General features: G+C 42.8%; 1 long non-coding RNA gene across 17 annotated transcripts in view; it reads right to left on the bottom strand.

Moving 5' to 3' along the window:
• Nucleotides 1–24,146, bottom strand: part of LOC128109083 (uncharacterized) — a 124,238-nt gene that overhangs the window by 82,292 nt on the left and 17,800 nt on the right. For 15 of the 17 annotated variants that reach the window (XR_008217652.1, XR_008217660.1, XR_008217664.1 and 12 more), the window contains one exon: nt 18,206–23,409. This is a non-coding gene — a long non-coding RNA (uncharacterized LOC128109083). Of the gene's footprint in view, nt 1–18,205; nt 23,410–24,146 lie in introns of those variants that run through there. The other 2 variants (XR_008217650.1, XR_008217653.1) reach the window with 2 other exon arrangements.

Genomic DNA, 24,146 nt, shown 5'->3' with positions numbered 1-24,146 from the left:
GCGTGCCTTTAATCCCAGTATTTGGGGGTGGGGGCAGAAGCAAGCAGACATCTATGAGTTCAACCTGGCTAACCAGAACTACATGGTGAGACTTTGTCCCCCAAAATATTTGAACTGTTCTAGTTCGATATTCCAAAATGTTTTCATCATTGTTCTCATTAACTTCCATAGTTTTGATAGGTATTGGTATTTGTGTCCAAGATTTAATAGTCTCTATTGAGTCAATGTTCATGAATCTTCTATGTCCACCCATGTTAGTAGGTAAATATCTTAACTTGTATCAGACTTAAGAGTTCCATATGTCCTGCTATGGGATCTGCCTGTCAGGTTAGGTAATACAGATCTTCCCATTGATGAATAAATTATTTTCACATGATTGTTGTTGCACTGAGAAAAGTATGTTACATTCATCTGCAATTGGTAATCAGTTTTCCTATACCTCCTTGTAGTTTTGCATCAATCAATATTTTGCTGTGTGCCTGGAATATAGGTATGAAGGCTAACATTTTCCTAATGAATTTCAGACCTAACATTATTGTGTGTTTCACACAGAATACTTTCATTGCATTTTGATTGTAGTTCTCTCTTAAATATTAAGATTATAACCCCTGATTTCTAATAATTTGTACCTGGATGGTATTGTTTACTTATTTTTAAGTGTTCAAGCTAACATTCGAATTCCTTTTGTTTCAGATATATGTCTTGAAAAGCAATGGTTTTGGAGTCTATTTCAATAGGCAATAAGAACATTTTTTTCTTGATAAGTTATATCCATTTACATGTTTTACATTTATTTATCTGCTTGCTTATTTTGTGTGTCTGGCAGGGGAATACGTGATCCAGTGTGCACATGTAGAGGTCAGAGAACAAGTTGCAGGGGTCATTTCTCTGCTCCCACAATGTGGGTCCTGGGGATGCAACTCAGGTCATCAGATGCAGTGCCAGGCACCATCATACTAGCGCCCCCATTTACATTTTAATATGATCAACATACGTGGTTATTTGGGCTCAGTTCTGTCCTAGTGTTTATTAATTCATCACTCATATAGAAAATTGCAGAAGGCCTTTTATTAGGCTGTATATTTCATTGTACTTATTTCTGGTTCTGGGAATTGAACTGGGGTCTAGCACATGCTAAGCCTATGCTCAGACACTGAGATTTTCCCCCGGTCACAGGAAATCTACTTTATTTGCTGTTTCCGTTTAAGTAGTATACAGTGTATTATTCCTCTTTATTGGTTTTTTTAAAATTAACTTCTTTTTGTGTCACGGTAGAAATCAGACCCAAGACTTTCCAAATACCTAATAAGTGCTCTCTCTACCACTAACTTTGATTGCCAGCCAGCCATTCACTTTTTAAAAAGTTATTACCTTTATTTGTTTGTTATTGTGGCCAGAGTGTGCATATCCCAAAGCACATGTGTGGATGTCAGAGGAGAACTGGCAGGGTCGGTTCTCTCCCTCCCCCATGTGGGTTCCAGGAATCAAACTGGGGCCGTTGGGCTCAGAGGTAGTGCCTTACAGGCTTGCCATCTCTCTGCCCTCAACATTAACTTTTCAATAGGCTCATTTAACATCTTGAGTAGCAAAAGTACTAGTTACTAGTACAGAAATATCTGGTGGTAAAAATGTGTAGTTCACATAAAATTGTGTGTGTGTGTGTGTGTGTGTGTGTGTGTGTGTGTGTGTGCGCACACACATACATTAAACTTTCAAAATCATGTCAAAAGTAATTGTTAAATCACAAATTTATATGTTTGATTACCATACTGAATTAAGTAGGCAACGGCCTACATATATGACTTCAAGCTAGGTGTGATGGCACACACACACAGCCCCAGTACTTGGGAGACAGTGGCAGGAGAACTGTTGCAAGTTCGAGGCCAGCCTGATCTTCATAGTGAGTTCCAGGGCAACTAGAGGGCTACCTAGCAAGATCCTGCCTCAAAAACAAAATTTTAAAAGTGATTTCAATTTTCAATATAATCCATGTAATGAATACATTTCATATATATCACATATATTCACACATATACATCCCAATTCCTGCCTCTACCTCGACATATTAGACGCTCTTTTATTGTTTAATTCTTTACTAACTTGATCAAAGTCATTTGTTAAATGGCTACATTGATACTTAACACATGGACTGTTGTGAGGAGAAAATGGGCAATGTCTGACACATAATACTATACGAAATATATGTATTAGCCTCCCCTTTGTTAATCTTTACACAAGACAGGACAATGTACAAACACATCCAGCATATTAATTAGTTATGATTAGGTAGGATATGCTTTCATATTTAATGATAGAAAGCTTTGCTATCTTTATGTGGTGCACACTACCTGGTGTGGAGGATAAAGCAAATCCTCCCCTCACTGCAGTAGATTTTTTAATGTCCTTTCTCACTATATTCTTTTGCTCTCTGTTTTGATGATGGAATAACAGCATGTAAAGGGGGGTCTGTTGCATGAAACACTGAGATCAGGAGGCCCAAGTCCCCAATAACAGGCCTGTTCTTGATTATAGGACCATTAGGAATTACTTAGCCTGTGCTAACATCAGCTCTGTGCTGGCTAGTTTTATGTCAACTTGACACACAAACTAGATTTATCTGAAAGGAAGGAACCCCAACTGAGAAAATGCCTCCATAAGATCCAGCTGCAATGCATTTAATTAAGATTAGTTATGGAAGAAGGAGGGCCCAGCCTATTGTGAGTGGTCCCATCCCTGGGCTGGTGGTCCTGGGTTCTACAAGAAAGCAAACTGAACAAAGCATGAGGAGCAAGCCAGTAAGCAGCACTACTCCATGACCTCTGCATCATCTCCTGCCTCAAGGTTCCTGCCCTGTTTGAGTTCCTGTGCTGACTTCCTTCAATAATGGACTACAGTGTAGAAGTGTAAGCCTTTACATAAACCCTTTCCTCCCCAACTTGCTTTTTGGTCATGGGGTTTCATCACAACAGCAGAAACCCTAACTAAGATAAGCCCTGACATAAGAAAAGAGCATTCATCTTAATGTTTAGGGGCCTGGGTTATGATGACTTTTTACATCTTTCAGACTTTCCCACTTTATCGGCTGCATGGAGCACTAGAAGAATCCACTTTCTAATCAGTTTACTTATTCACTGATTTTTATTTAATTGCTAAATCATAACTGCGTATATTCTTTAGGTACAACGTGATATTGTGATTTATGAATTCACACAAGAAAGGTTAAATTAACTTTTTCCCTCTGGAGGTGTCTAACTTTTCCTCATTGAAACAAACCTTGTCATCTACAAAGTTCATACTTTGTTAGAAAAATGTAAATATTGTCCCCTAATGGTTTATGAAAGTTTACAATTTTGTGTTGGGCCACATTCAATGCTATCCTTTTGGCTTAGTTTGGACACGCCTGTGAGATTCTCTGAAGCCAATTAACCTAAACAGTTTCTCGGGATAGCCTCAGGTAACACTTTCCATTTCTCCAGGCCCAATTGTGTCTCCCATTCTCTTGCATTTATTTGGACCTGGCTTGTACATTCAGAACCCAATGTGGACAATCATGGTTAAGAAAATAAAAGAAAACATACACAACAACAAGTGGGGTTGCCAGAGTTTGGATTGTCTGTGTTCTGGCTGACATTCCAGCCCCCTTGGCTGCTTTAGGGATGGCGTCTGTTTAGAACATGGTCTCATGTTTGCATTGCACATGCTAGGCCTGCATGCCTCTTGCCTTCTCCTATCATATTTACTTACATAAAGACAGTCTTGTGAAGGTGTTTTAACTCTCATGGTGATTGTCCCTTGGGCCTTGGAACAAATTAGATTGTTACTCAGATTTGAAACCAAGTCCCTCTGTGTTAACAGTTTCTGCTCTGGGAAATAGGGGTCTGAGTGTGATTCTATGGAGTCCCTGACATTCTCTCTCCTGTGGAGTCACCGCTGGGCTAATTAGGTAAACGGGAGCGTGCTGCCAATTCAAAGGACTTCATTGGAGATAGGGCAGGGGAAGCATGTTGGGAATTAGTTCATCTCACTGTCTTCACAGATACCTAAGAAAATAAACAGTGGAGAAGGAACAGAAGGGCTGTCTAAGAAGATGTGCCTTCCCTTCAGTCCCTGTAATGTTGACTGGATGTGCTGTCTTGTGGATAGATACATACAATACTAATAGACCACCATATTATCTGGTTCCCTTGACTAAAGGATCATCCCCTTCTGAAGATGTATATTTCTGTAGGAATGCGGAAAATATATTTAAAGATTGAAATTATTAAAAAAAGCTTTATTATTGATTAATAAGCACTGTTGACGTGTGTGTGTGTGTGTGTGTGTGTGTGTGTGTGTGTATGTGTGTGTGTGCATGTGTGTGTGTGTGCATGTGGTCCTGGGAATTGAATCCTGATACTGTACAAGCTAGAAAACTACCCTATCACCAAAGTACATGATTTCAATTTTCAAATAAAAATGTCTCTCTTAATATAATAATATTCACCAGGTCGTGGCGTTGCATACCTTTAAACTCTGCACTTGGCAGGCCGAGGCAGACAGATCTCTGAATTCCATGCCAGCCTGGTTTATGTAGCAGAGTTCCCGGGCAGCTAGCGTTACACAGACAAACCCTGTCGCGACAAATCAAACCAAACCAAAGCAAACCATCCCAAACAATAGTATTTAAGAATATAAATAATATCCTATTTCTGGTTTTTTAGAAAGACTACTATTCAGTAATGGAGAGGGGAAGCGATCAGGAGCATGCTGCCATGAAAAGAGTCTGTTCTTCACTGTTTCTAAAAGGAGCAGTTCCTCATCCTACACCAGTCTACACAGGGGATAGCCTCTGTCAGTCTGTCTGTGCCCTCAGTGCATGGATGCTGTCTGTTCGCACTGATGATTACAGATGTCTTTTATTCAGTCTTCCTGGCTGAAATGCTCGTCTCTTCTAGAAGTATTCTCACTGTCCCATCAGACAAACCTAGCCCATCTTTCCTTGACTTAGTCAAGTTGGCACATCAAACCACCACAGGCACCAGTAGGACCCACTGTCTGCTTCCTCACACAGCATGAGAATTCGGCATTGTTCATATTCACTGTTGAATCTTTTCTTTATTGTATATTCCAACCACAACCAGGATGTCTGTTTTTGTATATCTAAGCAAATCACATATTTCACTAAACTTGAATACTTGCTAATATGACATTTTGGTGTTAGAAAGTAGGATTATTCTTTGTTTTGTCCTATCGTGCTTTCTTACATTTGTCTTAGTTCACAATATGCCTCAGATATACCTTGGAGTACTTCCAGGGTTTAAAGGGACACTCTGATGACTGAATTATGTCAATTAAATACCCCCTTTAAAAAGAAAATGTAAGAGAAGAAAACTCTGTACATTGCTGGGAGCAGAGCCACACACCTTCTTTGAAGAAAACCAAGACAACACTGACAAAAGCAAAATGCGAGATTTCCACAACTAATGCTCACTTGGCAATGTGGAGGACAGAGTCCCAAGCATGTGTATCCCCAAAATATGTACAAGATCGGTCACGGTAGCATGGCTACTCATATCAAAATAGTCCCAGACGACCTGACTACAGGAATCTCAGGAACACTTTCCAGAAGAAAGAAAAGTTGGAATCTGGATCCTAATCTATGGTATCTATGGCTTCATTGACAGCTGCACACATCTCAACAATCATATGTTTTACATTATTCTCTCCTAACTGTTCTAGGAGGAAAGCACCATTTCCCCAGTTTACACATGTCAGAACAAAAACTAATGAGGAATCACACAAAGTCAACTAGGGGGAAGGAATGAGATTCTACTTCTGCAAAGGGCACTTCTTAGTCTCCTATGTCAATGAAAACTGCCATGCTCATGCTAGTGGTTGCTTGTGCCTGCTTGGCCAGCAACGCTGAGTCTATGGAGAAGCTAATGGAGCAGAGGGCATCCCAGGGCAGGAAATCTCTAGGCTACAATGAATTGGCTGTAAAGGCCAGGAGCCTATGATTCCATTCCTTCCTTCCTTCCTTCCTTCCTTCCTTCCTTCCTTCCTTCCTTCCTTCCTTCCTTCCTTCCCCCCCCCCTCATGTGAGTATGTTCCTGTCAAGTATTGTCCAGTGGGAATCCGATACTGAATATCAGTATTATCAATATCAATCTCAATGTTCTGATACTCAACTATATATCAAGGAGACAGAAGTTAATGTGGAATAAAGACACCATCTAATGATCTTTCCTCCTTATCCCATCATCAACATCACCCTGCATCACAATAATGGCTCCAAAGCTTTCATCTCAATGCAAGCATGGATGTGTGCTAATTCTTATCACTATACTTCCAGGTGGTCTGCATGTCAGTCATACTGTTTGATTCCAGCCACTCTCATCATTTCTATGGCAGGAAGGAGAAAGCTGGGCCAGGATGGACTGTGTTGAGGTCCTTCTATGTATCAGATAGTCTGTGAAGGATTTCAGTTCTTTAAGGACATATAGACTCATTTTAGAGATAACCAGTAAAAATAAATAGAAAAAGTGACTTCTCAAAAGCTTTCCTGTTATGTCCAGAAGATGCCAGGACCCTTAGAGTACTGATTTCTCTGTTGCCCTGAATGAATGGAACCATGAATCCCCCTCACCTGCCCAGACTTCCTGCCTACAGACCAACTGGCTAGTTAGTTGGCTTGCAGTCCTGCAATTCTCACATGGATCATCAGATGTCACCTGAATCCATTTTTAAGAGATTGTTTTTCTCACCATGAAATGGTATAATTTTTATAAGCAGAAACAAAACTTTCCCTCAAAATATAATAGGACAAGTTGCTTTGGGATAATGCTCTTGTACACTGTAAACATTTGTCACTAGGATTGGTTTAATAAAACACTGAATTATGGGTTAAGTGTAAGATCTAGTTAACAATAAGCCTGAGCTACTGGATGAGCATTTATAAGTAATATTAAACCTCTGAGTCAATTATTTGGGAAGCAGCTGCCAGGTATTTGGGAACAGGTAGGTGGGAGAGAAAACTTTGCCTACAATAAGTACCAAATTTTCCCAATTTTCCTTGGTTATTTTTGTCTTTAGATTTTAGTTTTAATTATGGGGGGGCTGTGTATATGAATGTCAGTGCCCAGAGGTGTTGGATCCCCCAAAGCTGGAGTTACAGACAGTTCTGAGCTTCCTGACATCGGTGCTGGGATCTGAACTCAGGTCCTCTGGAGGAGCAAGAAGTGCTCTTACCAGCTGAACCATCTATCTCTTCAGCTCCCCAGGGGCTGGGCATGTAATTAACTTACTTGGGTGTATTAGAAATTTATTGTGTGATAGGGACTGTTAGTACAACTCCCTACCTGCATGCCCCACCATCTCACTGTTTAGCTGCTTATAAAAGGACATTTCCCTGTGAATATCTGTGCCCGGTCAGAAGGAGTGACTCAAGAGACTTCCTTTTACCAGCTGGCCTGCTTCTTCAAACAGCGTGAGAAATCAAAGTTCTTACAATTTCCTGTTTTAATAATTTGTCCAATGTTTTCATTGGTTCATATTCAACTAAGTACTTGAAGAGAACACCTGTGTGGTAGTTTAAATGTATTTGGCCCCCAAAAACTCATATGGAGTGGCACTATTAGGAGGTGTGGCCTTGTTGGAGGAGCCTGGATGACACATGCCTTTAACACAGACCTTGAGGCTGGAGGGCACACCTTTAATCTGGGCCACACCTTCTTTGGAAGTGTGTCATTATGGGGGCTGGCTTTGAGGACTTTTTCTAAAGTTTTATTCCGTGTGACAAGCAGTGAACTTCCTGTTGTCTCTGAGTCAAGATGTTGGACTCTCAGCTACAGCACCAAGTCTGCCTGCATGCTGCCATGCTCCCGATCATGGTGGACTGAACCTCTGAACCATCCTCTCTTCTCTGGGAAGGAGGAGAAAGTTGGACCAGGATGTACATAGTTAAACTCTGATTCCTAAATCCTAAGTTGTTCCAATGATCAGCTCTGCATAGAGAGCACTGTTTGTCTGCTAAATGATGCATAATTCAGTAGCCTGGCAAATGCAAATCAAGGATGCCAGCATCACACATCAAGTAAGGGAAGAGTGTGGCTTCATATTTGCTCCTACAGAAATGTTGCCTGAATTCTCAACAGGGACAGTATTCTCACAGAGGTGATGCCATACACTACTTGTGCTCCGTGGCAACACTACAAGGTATAAAGAGTTTACACTTCATCTGTGATGCCATATCTCATAGTCTGGTCAGAAAAGGGTGTGTGAAGGGGGGAAATGTCCAAAAATCTTCCTTTGCTGTGATAATGAAAGGACATTAAATCCTACCATCATGCACATGATGGACCACCAAAGCTTAAGGTGGCATAGAGGCAGGAGCTGGGTCAGGATAGCCGGTGGATTCTCCTGGACCTGGTGCTCTGCGAGTTAGGACTTAGCATTCTTGAAATGACACTAAACAAACAGTATGCTAAATTGTATTACAAATTCAACCCAGCTTGGGCTGCACAGTCAGTTCCAGACCGACCTGGGCTACATAGTGAGCTACTGCTTGAATGAATAAAACATATTTTCCTGAGAAGATGATCGTAATAATGAGAAAGTTGGGTGACAAGGATCATAACCGATGTACATCAGTCTTCCTTGTATGTCTCTAGCTGTTTATCCAGAAGTTTCAAAGTACAAAAAAAAAAAAAAAAGATTGCTGTTGCTCTCATAGAAAACATTTTTCCTATGGTAGCGACAGGCTGCACTTCCTTACCAGTGGCCCACAGTATTCCTGTACTCTACGACTATCCTTTCCACCAAGACTTTCAAAAATAAAAATGTTGGCCATAGTGACACACGCATCTGGGACCCCACTGCTGTGGGAGATGGGTTGTTGGGCAGGACGTGCTGGTTTCCAGCCTATTTTCCAAGTTTAGTGAGAAACCCTGTCTCCAGTGAATAAGACTGACAGTTATGGAGCAGGCCACCCAAGGTCCTCTTGTGGCCTCCACATGACATGTAAATGGGCAAATTCACACACCACACACACATACACACAGCACCAAACCACCTTGGACAAAATGACTCTAATTTGCCTGTAAAAATGATAAGCACCAAGGAGTACTTATAAAACATACCACAAACCCCAGGTTTCTCTTGGACGTCACCAAGCATAGTGCAACACAGTGCCATTGATTGACCAAGAGTGAAGTTGTCTGGCAGGGAGGGATCTGGGTGGCTGTACCATAGCCTCCTGGAGAGAGGATGGAAGGTCTGGGAAAGCCATCTGAGTATCAGGTAATTCAAGTGTGAACACCATATTCTCTACAGAGCAGCTCTCTGTATCCAGTCTGCACTCCTCACTTTACACTAAGGGAAGATAAAGTGAGTTGTTGAGCATTGGATTTGCGGTAATCCATAAATAAAACTGCTCTAGTGCATCTGCAAAGCTTCCAAGCAACCTAACAATACATTGCTGCTCTGTAAAACATCAACCCTTTTAATGAAAATGATGTAGGAACATAGTTTGGCTGCCACCTGCTGGCCGTAATGAAAACTGCATCTGTGAGAGTCTAAGGCCACATGGAGTCTATGGTGGGGCGGGAGGGAAAAAAGGGCTGTGAACTGGATTTGATGGGCCCTTACCTCTGGAGTGTGGGCAGTTTTTTTTTCACCTCTGCATACTTTCCTGGCACATAAAAATTCACGTCTTAGGTATATCTAATCTAAACCTGAGATTGGAAACCAATCCCGGTCTAAGCTTAATATAAAGCTGCAACATTAGATAGAGCTATGAGGGCAAACACAAACACTCACATGCATGCACACAGACTCAGAGTCCTTTCCATTTGTCCGTGTAGTTCATTTGCACCTTGAAACTGAACACAATGAATACTTTCCCGAAGTATGGAAGATATACATCCGTTATCAAGTGTGTGTGTGTGTGTGTGTGTGTGTGTGTGTGTGTGTGTGTGTGTGTGTGTGTTACAGGTGTATTGTGGGCATACATGCATGTAGCAGGGGACAGAAGACAGCCTCCAGCGTTGTACCTCAGGTACCACCCCCTTTAAGTGTCGATTAGAGAAGGTTTCTTTCTCACGTGCCTGGAACACCCTGGTAGGTTAGGTAGGCGGGCCAACAAGCACCCGGACCTGCTGTCTCCACCTTCACAGGCAAGCAGGTGTCACCTGTTATTTTTTTCAGCTGTAGTTTTGCTCATTTTCCTAATCATGCATTCGGGGATGGAACCGGGGCCTCATGCCTACAAGGCAAGCCCTTTACTGATTTAGCTATCTCCCCAGACATATTTTTACCAGCCGGAGCACAAGTATTTTCTCAGTTTATGTTTTAAAGTACCGGGTGGTAGTGGCTCACGCCTTTAATCCCCGCACTCCAGAGGCAGAGGCAGGTGGGTCTTTGTGAGTTCGAGGCCAGCCTGGGCTACCAAGTGAGTTCCAGGATAGGCTCCAAAGCTACACAGAGAAACCCTGTCTCGAAAAACAACATTTTAAAGTACTTTTCCACCAGGCGGTGGTGGCGCACGCCTTTAATCCCAGCACTCAGGAGGCAGAGCCAGGCGGATCTCTGTGAGTTCGAGGCCAGCCTGGGCTACCAAGTGAGTTCCAGGAAAAGGCACAAAGCTACACAGAGAAACCCTGTCTCGAAAAAAAAAAAAAATACTTTTCCTTCCTGGATACAATATTTCAAACAACAAACAAAAGCACATTTATTACCACAGGCAAATCTCTGTCACTGGACTGAGTCCTACCCCTAACCCAAGGGCTGTCTTCAGTGAAATGACCCTGACAATGAGCTATCTGAGCAGAGTCACAGTAACCATTTTCTGACATCTTCCTTTGCGTTGTGGTGAATAAGTCACTGTAGGAAATACTAATCTTTCATGTGTCTGTGACAAGAAAGAATGTGGCTGGTGTGGTGCACATGGTTGAGCCTCGCATCAGATGAGAAGAAGATGGTTCCCATTCACAGAACTAAGCTGAAAGTTTTCCACAAGGGAATGGAATGTTACTAGTCCCACTTTCTACTTTTTGTGTTTAGTGCAGCGTCTCATGGTGTAGCCAAGGCCAGTCTGGAACTCATCCCCCTCCTCCTCAGCCTTCAGCGAGCCAGGCTCCTGAGCTCACCCCACCAGCCCAGTTCAAGTATTCACTTGATGTTAACACACTCTTGATTCTCTATTCTTCTGCATTTTCTTCTTGACCCAAGAACATTTTTCTTTCCATTTACTACATGTGCATTGCTGAATTCCCAAGCACTCAGTCATTTTCTAATTGCTTTCCTTGCAAAAGTTTATTTTACAATGTCCCACAGCTCTTGAAAGAGCCTGTAATCTAAGACTGCTGGTCTAAGAATTTAACATTTTTCTGAGGTATTTCTGGCTTTTGTTTTGTCTTCATTTTGAGCCAGAGCCTCGGTATATTACTCTGGCTATTCTGAAACATCTTGGCACAAGTGATCCTGTGACGTCAGTGTTGAAAAACTGGAAGTACAACCGTGTGCCACACAACACTGATGAAAATTGTCATCGTTAGTGCTTGATATTTGATCATTTTTGTTTAATCATTCACTAGAATTATTTTAATTCGTGAACAATTTTAAGGAAAAGAATGTACATACCTTTTAAAATCATGTATATTCCTGTGTGTGTGTGTGTGTGTGTGTGTGTGTGTGTGTGTGTGTGTGTGTGTACACATGAATGCATGTGCCTAAGAGGCCAGGAGAAGACACTGGATTCCCTGGAGCTGAGTTCCAGGCCATCATGGATGCTGGGAACAGAACTTGGGTCCTCAGCAAAAGCAGTGTGCACTCTTAACCACTGAACCATCTCTCCAATAAGACTGGAAACTGTTAAAGGTTGTCAGCCATTTTAAATGTTCGTGTATTTTAAATTCCATTGTTTTCTACTTGTTTCAATGACCTGGAGCTGATTCTTCTTTTCTGTTGTTTAGATTTTATGTTTATTTTTAATCATTATGCATGCCTGTCTGTCTGTCTGTCTGTGGGAATATGCACATGATGGGCAGAGTTATTGGTTCCTGCTGGAGCTGGAGCCATAGGCAGGTGTGAGCTCCCTGACATGGGTGCTGGGAGCCATACTCACATAAACAATATGACTATGGTGTTTCTTTCCTCCTGCCTCCACTTCTTGAGTGCTGGTATTACAGATGAGGGCTAACGTGCCCAGATTATCAAAGATCCCAACACTCTTTGCATTCTAGGCAATCACACTACTACCTGAGCTACATCTCCAGCCCCCAAACTGTGGCTTTTTATATTCACCAATGACTTCTTTTCATGTCAGTAGCATACCCATCTATAAACTACCAGAGAGATCGACAATATGGCTGAGAAAGTCCTGCCACAGTTAAGAAAGGAACAGCAATGTCTAGGGACCACGTTAAAAATATCCCCAAATGTGCTGCCAGCCCACGTGTGAAGAGCTTGGGACAGGGTAGTCAGATGTAGTAGGGATCTAAGTGCTTCAGCATCCTCGAGTCCAGCCTCTGGCAAGGACATCATGCTCCTGAGAGCAAGTCTCCTGCCAGCAAGCCTACCTTAGACCCCAGCTTCGTCAAAGGTAAGCAACGGGGAACTGGACACTACTAGTGTCTTGTCCGTGGCCCTATGGGCAGAGCCAAAGACCAAAGACCCTGCAGCGGAAACACAAAACAGGAAACAAGGACCAAAATGACCAGTCACATCCTTAAGCTGAGTGATGAAGACAGAAGGAGCATATTTGAAAATACAGCACAGTGTGTGGAGATCCAAATAATGGGGAAAGAACAGGGTTCCCTTCGCACTAAACTGGGAGTATGGGAGCACTGATGTTGGGCTGCACCTCCCTAGGTATATGGGGAGAAAGATACAGGAATCCCAGACCTACTTGAGATCCGGGAGTCTGTGCTGGGATGTCTATTGACTAGTGGTTCTCAACCTTCCTAATGCTGCGACCCTTTAATACAGTTCCTCAGGTTATGGTCACCCCCAACCCTAAAACTATTTCTTTAGCTACTTCATAACAGTAGTTTTGATACTCTTATGAATCTTAATGGAAATAGTTTTGGAGATAGAGGTTTGCTGAAGGGGTCGCAACCTACAGGTTGAGAACCACTGCTCTAGAGTGAGAGAGATGTGGGACTCTCCTGGACCCAGTAAGTTTGGTTCCCTGAGCCAGCATGTCCTGTACCCATTTTCCAACCCCAGACAGGCTTTTTCTTGGAAGAGGAGACAGAGGAAGACTCTGCTCTGAGCCTAGCTCCCCACTCTGTGAAAAGAGAGTGTCACAATGCTTACCTACAGATTTGGGGGTCTTTTAGTGATCATACCTGTTTTAAATACCACTCAGAGGTTCCTGTGTATGTCTGAAATATGCAGTTTGAGAGGGGCTGGACTTTCAAGGCAGAGTTTCTCTGTGTAGTCCTGGCTGTCCTGGAATTAGAGGTTGACCTCAAACTCACAGAGATCTACCTGCTTCTGCCTCATGAGTGCTGGTATTAAAGGTGTGGGCCACCACCACCTGGCAAAATATGTATTTTAAAAGATAGTCTTCTTCTGAAGAAAGCATAGGGACAAGCAATAGCTGTAGCAGCTAGATACTGATTGCACTTTTACTTTGCCTAAAACCTGCTCATTTGCCTTATCAGCACAACTACAGGCTGTAGAACAATAACCATTTTCAAAAATAGCCTAAATTCTGTGTTCACTTTTTATTATTCAAATGTCAAGAATCTCATTCCTTTGGAAATACTGCTACAGTTGTACTTAGAAAAAAAAACTTACATCTGAAAATAATTAATCAGCTGACATATATTATTAAATTGCTAATTTTTACAAAATCTATTTTGGTTATCAGACTGTCCTGAGAATGTGTCAAAAGCACCCGGAACAACTGATGTTAGTAAATAGAACCACTGTGTGTTCGCGTGGCCAGACAAAAGCAGAGGCCTTGGCCAAATGCACAGCAGGTCCAGGTCTTACTGCTCTCTCCCAGACAAGGCTGCGCAGGGCTGACTCTCCCTCTGCGCACTGCTGCAGCATGGCGTCTAACCACGTCCACCCCTCCCCTGGTCTTCTGAAACATCCTTCAATGGCGGACTCCACACACGCCCTCATCCTGTCCTCTTTGGCCCACTCTCTACACAGTGGCATGATACCTTCCACCAGAAGAATCAAATCATGTCACCCCCACCAACCTTCCACAATACATTATAATCCAAATGACATACATAGAGGAAAACATCATATATCTGCCTTTCTAGCCCATCCCCACGCAGTGCACATATTTTCTCCAAGGCTCTGGCCACTGGCCTTGACCTCTTCTCTTAGATCCATTGTACTCCATGTAGTGCAAGCACACCAACAACGTGGTTTGCACATGCCTTGATTCTTTCTGTCATTCAGGACTCAGGTCTAATGCTACTTCCTGAAACCGGACTTTTGAGACAACCCCACAGACCCTAGTCCCCATCACAACCATGTTCTATACCCTTTGTGTTCTTTAAAGCACTTTAAAGTAATATATGGAGTTGCTCCGATTACTGATTTACCTCTTCTTACTGACATGATAATCTAACGTGATACTCCAGGACCCTGCTTGTCTCTCAGTGCAGGAATCTGGTGCCCACAAAAGAGGCCAGAGTGTGAATATCTGGATAAACACGACATAATTGAAGGACCTGATGCATATTTCACATACCACCTAAGACACTGATATTTAAATGAACAGCAAGGGAGCATGTTAACAGAGTTAAGAAGTCCGTGAATCAATATACTAGAACACAGAATTGCAAACCCACTGGCAATACTTTTTAAACATGGACAGCCATCAGAAAGAACTGGATATGCCCCACCCCACTTCCCAGGATTTGATTTAGCTATGTTTTGTGGACATGGGATATCTACCATTTTAATAAGCACTACCTGCAAATGTGATGCAGAAATTCATGGCCCATTCCAGAAAATGTCCTGATGTGAACGACTTCCATTCTAGTACTGGTCATTTAAAGGCACCCATGCAGAGTTCAGACATCTGGAGAGTCTATTAGTGCCCTTGTTCCCAAGTGTGCTGCTCTTTGCTGTCACCTGATACCACAGGAGACTTTCCTACATGGCATCCCGACTCCACAGAACTGCTGCTGGTCAGAGGGATGGGAAGAGAAAAGGAAATGACTCACCTGTTGTGTCCCACATGATCTTACCACTCTCGCTCTGGTAACATGCTGATAAGACTCTACACCACACTTGGTTCTTCTCCAGGAGCTGGTTCCGGATGGAGAGTCCACAGCTTCCTCTCAGGTTCTACTAGAAGGCAGAGTGAGGGGAAAGAAAGCTCATGGAAAAGAGAGTAATGCAGATAGAAAGCTCATGTGATATACTGTATGAATATAGGGATGGAGTAGCCTGTCTACATTAAGTCCAGTACAAGCTGTGCAATGACATTTTTCCTCTTCTCAGCTCAGCTCACGAACACTTCCTACACACACCCATGTAGACACGTACGTGTACACACACACACACACAAGCACCAGTGACACTGACAATTCATACATATTGGAAACATGGGCATATGTCAGCTTGTTGTCAACTTTCTGCATGTTCTCTCTGCAGTCCTGCTGTTCTTCTCATAGATGAACCTGACATTGACCCACAGAGGAGTCAAAGTGCCACTGACAACTACCATTTGCTGATGACTCTCTACACGCCACCCTCTGTAAGTTGTCATTTGTAAACCTTCATCTTCAAGGTCTTCAAAGCACTGAGATGGACACCATTACTTCCTTCCAGGGCTGGTCAGATGGTCCAGAATTCTAGGCAGGAAACAAATGAGCAGCAGGTCAACTTGAAGGTGTGTCCTTCCACTGGCACGGGATTGGATAATTTAGGCATCACAATATATAGTGATGGCAAAGGAGCACTCCTGTAAAAATGGGGGTCTCTGAGTAGTACTGATAGACACAAATGCATGAATAAATACATTAAGAAGCAAACGAGAAAAAAGTGAAACTATACTGAAAGACAAGTAATGCTTGGAGAGTAATAAGTGCTCAGGGAAGTGGGTATCAGAGGCAACATTAGCAGGTATAATGGTGATAAGTGATGTGGCAAGAATCATACATAAAATACTCCATCTGTACACAATCCCCCAGCAGTCACTGTTAAAATCTGCATGCTTCACAGCAAAACTAGAGGTAAAACACACAGCTACTAACCTTGTCCTTTTTGTGATGGGAAAAAATTATTTATCATGAAAATGATTAAGTGTAAGTATTCTTCACAACGCACACGTTCCTGCAGTTACGGATACACACACAGATATTCACATGCATCACTTTCTCTCTCTCCCCCCATGATCTCAGCTCCTTGAGGGAGCTGGCTGTGAGATAGAGGACTATCTATGATTGTGCAGATTCCATTTGGAGCAAACATTTGCCCTATGGTTGTCTTAGTAGTTTTCCACCAAATTCGGTGTTGGACATTTGTTACCTTTCTTATAGGTCGCCAAATTCTCTGCAACTTAAAATACTGGAACTGAAACACAGGCAAATATATGTTAACATGAAGGACGTTTTCATCATAGAATGTGTAACCTAACATTCCAAAACTAAAAGATTCTTCAACAGACTCAGTTAAAATCTACCCACAGACAGTCACTTACTGTGAAATATGTGGAAACTCTAATTTAAAATACCTATCACTTAGAATACCATCAGAAAACATGAAAAAATTAGGAAAAGTCTGCTCACTTCTATGTAGAGTCTAGACACTGAATGGGACAAATCATTGCTGAGAGAAACTAAAGATATATGGATTCATCATCTTCATTGGACAGAAGACACAGCATTGCTAAGGAGTCTGTTCTCCTCAAACTGACCTGCAGATCCAGTACAATACCAACAGAACCCTTAACAGACATTTTAGAAAGAAACTAAAGGGCTGATTCTGAAACTCACAGTGAGTATGAAGAAGCCAAGCTTGAAAAAACAACCTTGAAAAGGAGCAAAGTTGGAGGATGAACATCTGGTTTCAAAACTCCTTATAAACCTAGAGTAGTTAAGACAGCGTGCTTGGTAATGGCTCCAAGACAGAAAAGGATACGAAGAGGACAGAAGGAGCCACATGCATGTGGAAGGATGCCTCTAGGAGAAGATACAAAGACACTTCACTGAACAAACCACATGCTTTTCAAGGCGTTTTTCTGGGACTCTCAGTGGTGGTAAGGAGAGGAGCCCAGCACTGTGACCAACAACCTGAGGAGTGCCCTGTCTCTTCAGTGTCCTCTACTTTGGTGAAGCTTGAGCTATGACTAGTCCAGAGAAAAGAATTTCAGAACAAGCCAGAGTGAAGCAAAGGTAGTGAGCTTATTAATTCTTTGGACAGAGACTCACCTAGAATAAAGGCAGTTCATGCATGAAGACATGAGTGTGGACTAGAGAAAGACTTGAGATTAGGTGTCATTGTATACGTGTATGTGAGGAGAGGAGGGAGGCTGGGAGAGAGGTTCTGTGGCTTTCAAAGTTACATTGTTCAAAGAATATAATTGGGAAGGTTTAAGTTTAAAGGAAGCTTAAATTCAGGCTTTAAAATTAAGTAAAAGAATACTTTTTAAATGATCTTTTTTCTCTTCAAGAGTTTCTTGTATCACATTAAATTGTAAGGTAGTGATATGATTTAGGCATGATACCAGAGCACTAATGGGGTTCATCTCAAGGCTACAAGCAATCTGGCCCTAAGTAAGCACAGTTTATTCATTTATTTATTTATTTGCATTTTTTTTCCACATGTAATTCTGGGCACCACATGAGTGCCTAATGCCCAGGGAGGGCACAAGAGTTCATGAGATCTCTGGGAACTGGAGTTACAGACAGTGGTAAACCATCAGGTAGGTGCTGGGAATGGACCCTGGATCCTCTGGAAGACATCCACTGCTCTTAAACAATGAGCAATCACTTCAAGCCCTAGTTTATTTGTTGTTATCTAAAAAAACAAAAACAAAAACAAAAACAAAAACAAAAAACTTTGAGGTGTCTTTTTTTATGTTGAAGATTTTTTAATGCAATTTATTTTCTTTTTTTATTTTAATTTTAATTTTTATTTTGCAATTCAATTCAGTTCTACATATCAGCCACGGATTCCCTTGTTCTCCCTCCTCCGGCCCCCCTCACCTTCCCCCCAGCCCACCCCCCATTACCACCTCCTCCAGGGCAAAGCCTCCCCCGCGGACTGAGATCAACCTGGTAGACTCAGTCCAGGCAGATCCAGTCCCCTCCTCCCAGGCCGAGCCAAGTGACCCTGCATAGGCCCCAGGTTTCAAACAACTGACTCATGCAATGAGCACAGGACCCGGTCCCACTGCCTGGATGCCTCCCAAACAAATCAAGCCAGTCAACTGTCTCACCCATTCAGAGGGCCTGATCCAGTTGGTGCCCCCTCAGCCATTGGTTCATAGTTCTTGTGTTTCCATTGGTTTGGCCATTTGTCCCTGTGCTTTATCCAACCTTGGTCTCAACAATTCTCACTCATATAAACCCTCCTCATTCTCGCTAATTGGACTCCCAGAGCTCCACCCGGGCCCTAGCCATGGATCTCTGCATCGAGATCCCTCAGTAGTTGGATGAGGTTTCTAGCACGACAATTAGGGTGTTTGGCCATCCCATCACCAGAGTAGGTCAGTTCGGGCTGTTTCTCGACCATTGCCAGCAGTGTGTTGTAGGGGTATCTTTGTGGAATTCTGTGGGCCTCTCTAGCACTTTGCTTCTTCCTGTTCTCATGTGGTCTTCATTTACCATGGTCTCCTATTCCTTCTTCTCCCTCTCTGTTGTTGATCGATCTGGGATCTTCCGCTCCCCCAAGCTCTCTTTCCCTCGACCCTCGCCCTTCATTACCCCCACTCATGTCCAGGCTGTTCATGTAGATCTCTTCCATTTCTCCGTCATTGGGGGATCCCCCATTTTCAATACTGCTAATGCATTATCAAAATCAGGGTTGTTTTTAAATCACTGTTGGTGATCTTTGAGTTCTGGTGTAAAAACACTTGCTAATGTTTCTTTCCTATGAGCAATGATGATGAAGCATGCACTAACATAATTGGCAGCTGTGGACATCATTGCTGCCCTGGCTACCTTGGGCAAGAAGACTGTGAGTCCAACAGCCAGGCAGACTTGTCAAGTCTTCAGCAGATGTCTCCAACCCTCCACAGATACCCTGAGAAAACTGTCCTAAGACCACAACTGGTTTGTGCTAGTCCTAGGATATGGCTCTAGCCTGTCTGTTGTGAAACTGTTTTCACTGGATTTAGTTATCACAAGCCTCAGGGAAACTTAGAAGGGCATGAAATAATTTCCAATAAGCCTGAGGGGAGCCCTTTTTGGGATGGCCTAGGAGAGGTACTGTATGTCTAGTGGTCAGACACAAGCTGTGATTGGTTTAAAAGCAAAGCCTCGGTGACTGTGATTGGTGGTAAAAGGCAAAACTGCACTGGGACAAAACACAAACCTGAGTGATGGTGATTGATGCTGAGAGGCAAGGCTGTGATTGTCTTCCAGATGGTTGTAGTTGGTCCCAAATACAATCAGGTTGCTCAGGCTTGACTGGAAGATGCTCTCCTGTGCTGTGTGACCTGGTGTTGTAGCATTAGACACAAGAACAGGCCTCTCTTGCTTTGTCCTCCTTTACCTATGTTCAGTACCATAGCTGATGGGATGGAGTTAGCACCAGCAGAACCAAGTGTAATGGGTCACACTTGTAATCTCAGCTATCAGCGAGGGCAGCAGCAGGGTCATGTTTCAATGACCACCTGGGCTATGAAGACTGTGTCTCAGGTAAGGAGCATGAGACAGAGGTAAGGGGGAGGACAGAGGGACAGGGACAGGTAGACATAGAGGAGAGGGGAATGGCATTGACAGTGGGGATGTAAGGCCAAGTAGAAGAAGAGACAAGGCAACCAGCTGTCTGACGGCTGAAGAAGCAACAGCTGAAAAACCTCAAGGGGCCAGGAAAGAAAGAAGGGCAGGGGAAGTAGAAAGGGGTCAAGAGAGCTAGGAGGGTTGCTACTGAAGAAGGAGAAGGGCTGTAAGACGACAGGAAAGAGAAAATGAAAGTCCTGGCTGTGGAGGGTTCCCGAAGCCTATCTACATTTCAGTTTGTATTAGGGTTAAGGAGCACTGAGTCCAGCACCTACAGAAGAGTTCTGTCAGTGGCTACTGTTAAGTACTGTGGGATGGTCTGTATGTCAAATGTGTTGCTGATTGGTCAATAAATAAATCACTGATTGGCCCGTGGCCAGGCAGGAAGTATAGGCGGGACTAACAGAGAGGAGAATTGAGAGAACAGGAGGCTGAGTCAGAGACACTGCCTGCCGCCATCAGGACAAGGAAGATGTAAAGTACCGGTAAGCCACAAGCCACGTGGCAAGGTATAGATTAATAGAAATGGATTAATTTAAGCTGTAAGAACAGTTAGCAAGAAGCCTGCCACAGCCATACAGTTTGAAACCATTTTAAGTCTCTGTGTTTACTTGGTCGGGTCTGAGCGGTTGTGGGACTGGCAGGTGGCAGAGATTTGTCCTGACTGTGGGCCAGGCAGGAAAACTTAGCTACAGTTAAGGACTGAGTAGCCCTGGTACTTAGACTGCCCTGAAGCTGTGGTGCAAGTTGGAGCCAGGAGCTGAGCAATCTGCACCCTGTGGGGCCACAAGATCTGTAACGTTGGCAGGGCTGAGGGGCCTGTTTCTATATCAGCCTGCATATGCTCATGACTGGCAGTTGTCAAGTTCAGTGGGAAAGAAAATGGGACAAATCCAGCAGTTGAAGATCTCCCCATCTACCCACATTGATTTCCATGTGGGTGAATCAAATGACATCCATCCAGCCTATTAGCAGCTCTGCCACTGTTTGAAAAAACCTCCATACATCAGGAAAATCAACGATAGAAAATCAGTGTGCAAACTCTGAACACAAACACAGCAGGGGATTTCCTTACATGTGATATAAGCTTAAGTATTGAAAGGTATACAACTGTGTTCTTTACAGTGTATGGTGCCCTGGCAAAAAGAGTGCTAAGGTGTGTCCTTTTGTGCAATTACAAACTGGAGCACTAAGCATAACTCATGTTAATAAAGAGACTTAAGAACTATGAAGAGATTATCGACCACGACTGATGTCACACTACCTGGCCAGACTTCCCTAACTCTTCCAGGTCAGACCATAATGCATTTTTTAAAAATAATCAAATGTAGTTAAACTATGAGGAGAAAAACCCTAAACATGCAAATCATTCATCTCATCCTTATGATATATTTTAAGACATATTGAAATTTGTCGTTAATTATGGTGCATGAGTTTAATCCCAGCACTTGGCAGGCAGAGGTGAGTTCAAGCCTTGCATGGACTACAGAGTAGTTTCCAGGATAGCCAAGGCTATTCCTCAGAAAATCATTGTCTATAGAAACAAAAACAATTATCAAAAAGACATATTTGTAGTGGGTACCTGTTCTACCTAGGGATGACCTCAGGCAGGCTTGAGACCTGGGGAGCATGAAAGCCTGGCTCTCCTCCTCCCTCTGGGCTTGGGTAGTGTGGACTGACTTAGGCAGCAGGAGGAGTATGGGACAGGATATCAGCCTTCCAGGACTCTGAGATGATTTTGCCTTTTTCTGTTTAGTGAGTTGTTCTCTCCAAATTATATCCTAATAAATTCCCTCTACCCCTTAAGCAGACTCCCTTGGATTTCTGCCTACATCTGGTGCCCCCAATGTGTGGGTAGGCCATCATTACAGTCCTAGTGGCTCTTTAAGAGCTCACCTGTCCATGTGGGCTTGGGAGCACCGTGACGGGCTTAAAGACACAGGCACAGGGTGACAGGGGCCACAGTGTATGTCTGGGGGAACAGGAAGTTCTGGCCTCTGCAGGTGGCAACTGAGCTGCAATTAGCAGGCCAGGGATATCACACCTGGGTGCCAATTGTAGCCACAAGTTTTCTTGTATCCTGCCTGGTACTGTAGCCTCTCAGTCCCAAGTAAACACACAGAGGCTTATATTAATTACAAACTGTATGGCATATGGCTCAGGCTTCTTGCCAGCTAGCTCTTAGAACTTAACTCAACCCATTCCTATTAACCTATGTTTGGCCACTTGGCTTCATGACATTATTTGTTCTCTCACATCTTGCTTCTCCTGGAGGCAGTTCCCAGCATTTGCTGCAACTACACTCTTCTCCATCTCCATATTCAGTCTGAATGTACTGCCTAACCTTATTCTGCCTCACCATTGGTCAAACAGCTTGATTTACCAACCAATGAGACCAACATATATGCACAGCATATAGAACCACATCCCACAGCACATATTGATTCCAGAAATAACAGCAAATCCTCTTGGGATTCTTGGGCTCATTAATAACATAATTTTTAAAAAGACTCAATGGAAATTTGATGACAATAAAAGGTTAAGATTTGTTTATAATTTTTATGTGTGTGGCTATTTTGCCCACGTGCATACATGTACAGATCTTGTATTGCTGTGCTGGAAGAGGTCAGCAGAGGATGTCAGAAATCCAGGAACTGAAGTTACAGATGGTTGTGACCTTCCATATGAGTTCTGAGAACTGACCAAGGGTCTTCAACAAGAACAAGGGTTCTTAACTACAGAAATATCTCTCTAGCTTCTGTAGGATAATGACATTAGAATTTAAAAGAGAAACCCTAATGTCTTTAGAGCACTTATTCCTGCAGAAGACCCAGGTTTGGTTTCAGCATCCACCAGGAGGCTCACAACCATGCACAACTCCAATTCCAGGGGATCTGATGCCAATTCTGACCTCTTTGCATACCAGGCACCCAAGTGGTACATAGACATTTATGCAGGCAAAATACTCAAACATGGAGAATGAAATAAATAAACCTAAGGAGGAAAACAGAGAAAGAAAACCTGAAAATCTCCAGAGCAAGTAATTGCAAATCTCAGCTGCACCAAGGAAAGAGTTGAGCAGAAAAAAGAGGAATGCTGTCCCATCTGAATTAAGCCTGCAGGGTTCATAAGCAGCCACATGGTAGGGAGGGAACTTTAGAGAAAGGTCACAGTGTCAGGGAAGAAAAGAGAGTTAGTGAAAGGACACCTAGAAAAGAGAGAAAAGTGTGCAGATCCTAGAGGCTACAAGATTGCAACTATGCTTGAGATTGCTAGAAGAGTGGGCTTATGGGATGGGAAAGCACAGAGAATAAATCCTCTTTAAATTACAACGTAGCATGAAGGAAAGAAAACACATGAAATTGAGGAATCCAGAATGAGAAAGCAATAAAACCCGGGGGATGGATTGGCGGTGCCTTACCTGTGCAGACTCCATCAGTGGAAGGTATACAATGATGCTTTTCCTCTTCCCAGCTCATCACATCACCATGGACACACACAGTGATACCTAGGAATGCATACACATAATGGAAGTGAGAGCTTGTTCATTTGCCATTACCTTGCCAAGTGCTCTCCCTTGTGTGTACTCATGAACTACTTTCATGCCAGAGTCATCACACCGACTACATGAAAGAGGCAAGGGAAATTTGCCTTACTAGACACACACAACATGTGTCTGCTTTCTGTCTCTTCAGGCCTCAAAATGATTCTTTGAGGTGGGCATCATTAATTCCTTTCTATACAAGGGCTCAGACAGTGCAATGTTTAGACTCAGGAAATGCTCCACAGGCATCTTTAATGGACTCCTCTGGCCAATAGTGGGAAAAATTGAGCATCAAAACACAGAATGCCAATATGACAGGGTAATTGTAATAGGTATTCTGAGACATTCTGAGATAAATCCATACATGAACAAATAACTATGGAGAATAAGTAAGCAATATATTAAACACCAGATCATCATGAAGAAGCAGGAGTAGAATTATAACACATCAAATGTATCACAGTAATAATAGATTTAACTAACTTTCACAAATATATTATTAGTCTCTGCTATAGCACACAGAAATCATTTAGGCACTGGGGTAATGATGTTGGCTAAGGAATAACAGGGAGAAAAATACACACCACACTTGAGCCTAATATGCTCTTAATCTGTGAATTACATGAGCACATTATTTAACATTCAGTGATAACTATGCCTGGCAACTTCAGAGACATATTCACACATGTATAACAGTATAC

The sequence above is a fragment of the Peromyscus californicus genome, unplaced genomic scaffold (genome assembly GCF_007827085.1).
Source record: "Peromyscus californicus insignis strain IS unplaced genomic scaffold, ASM782708v3 Scaffold_10__1_contigs__length_136768540, whole genome shotgun sequence".
Lineage (NCBI taxonomy): Eukaryota > Metazoa > Chordata > Mammalia > Rodentia > Cricetidae > Peromyscus > Peromyscus californicus.
This window is presented reverse-complemented; position numbering and strand designations above follow the sequence as displayed.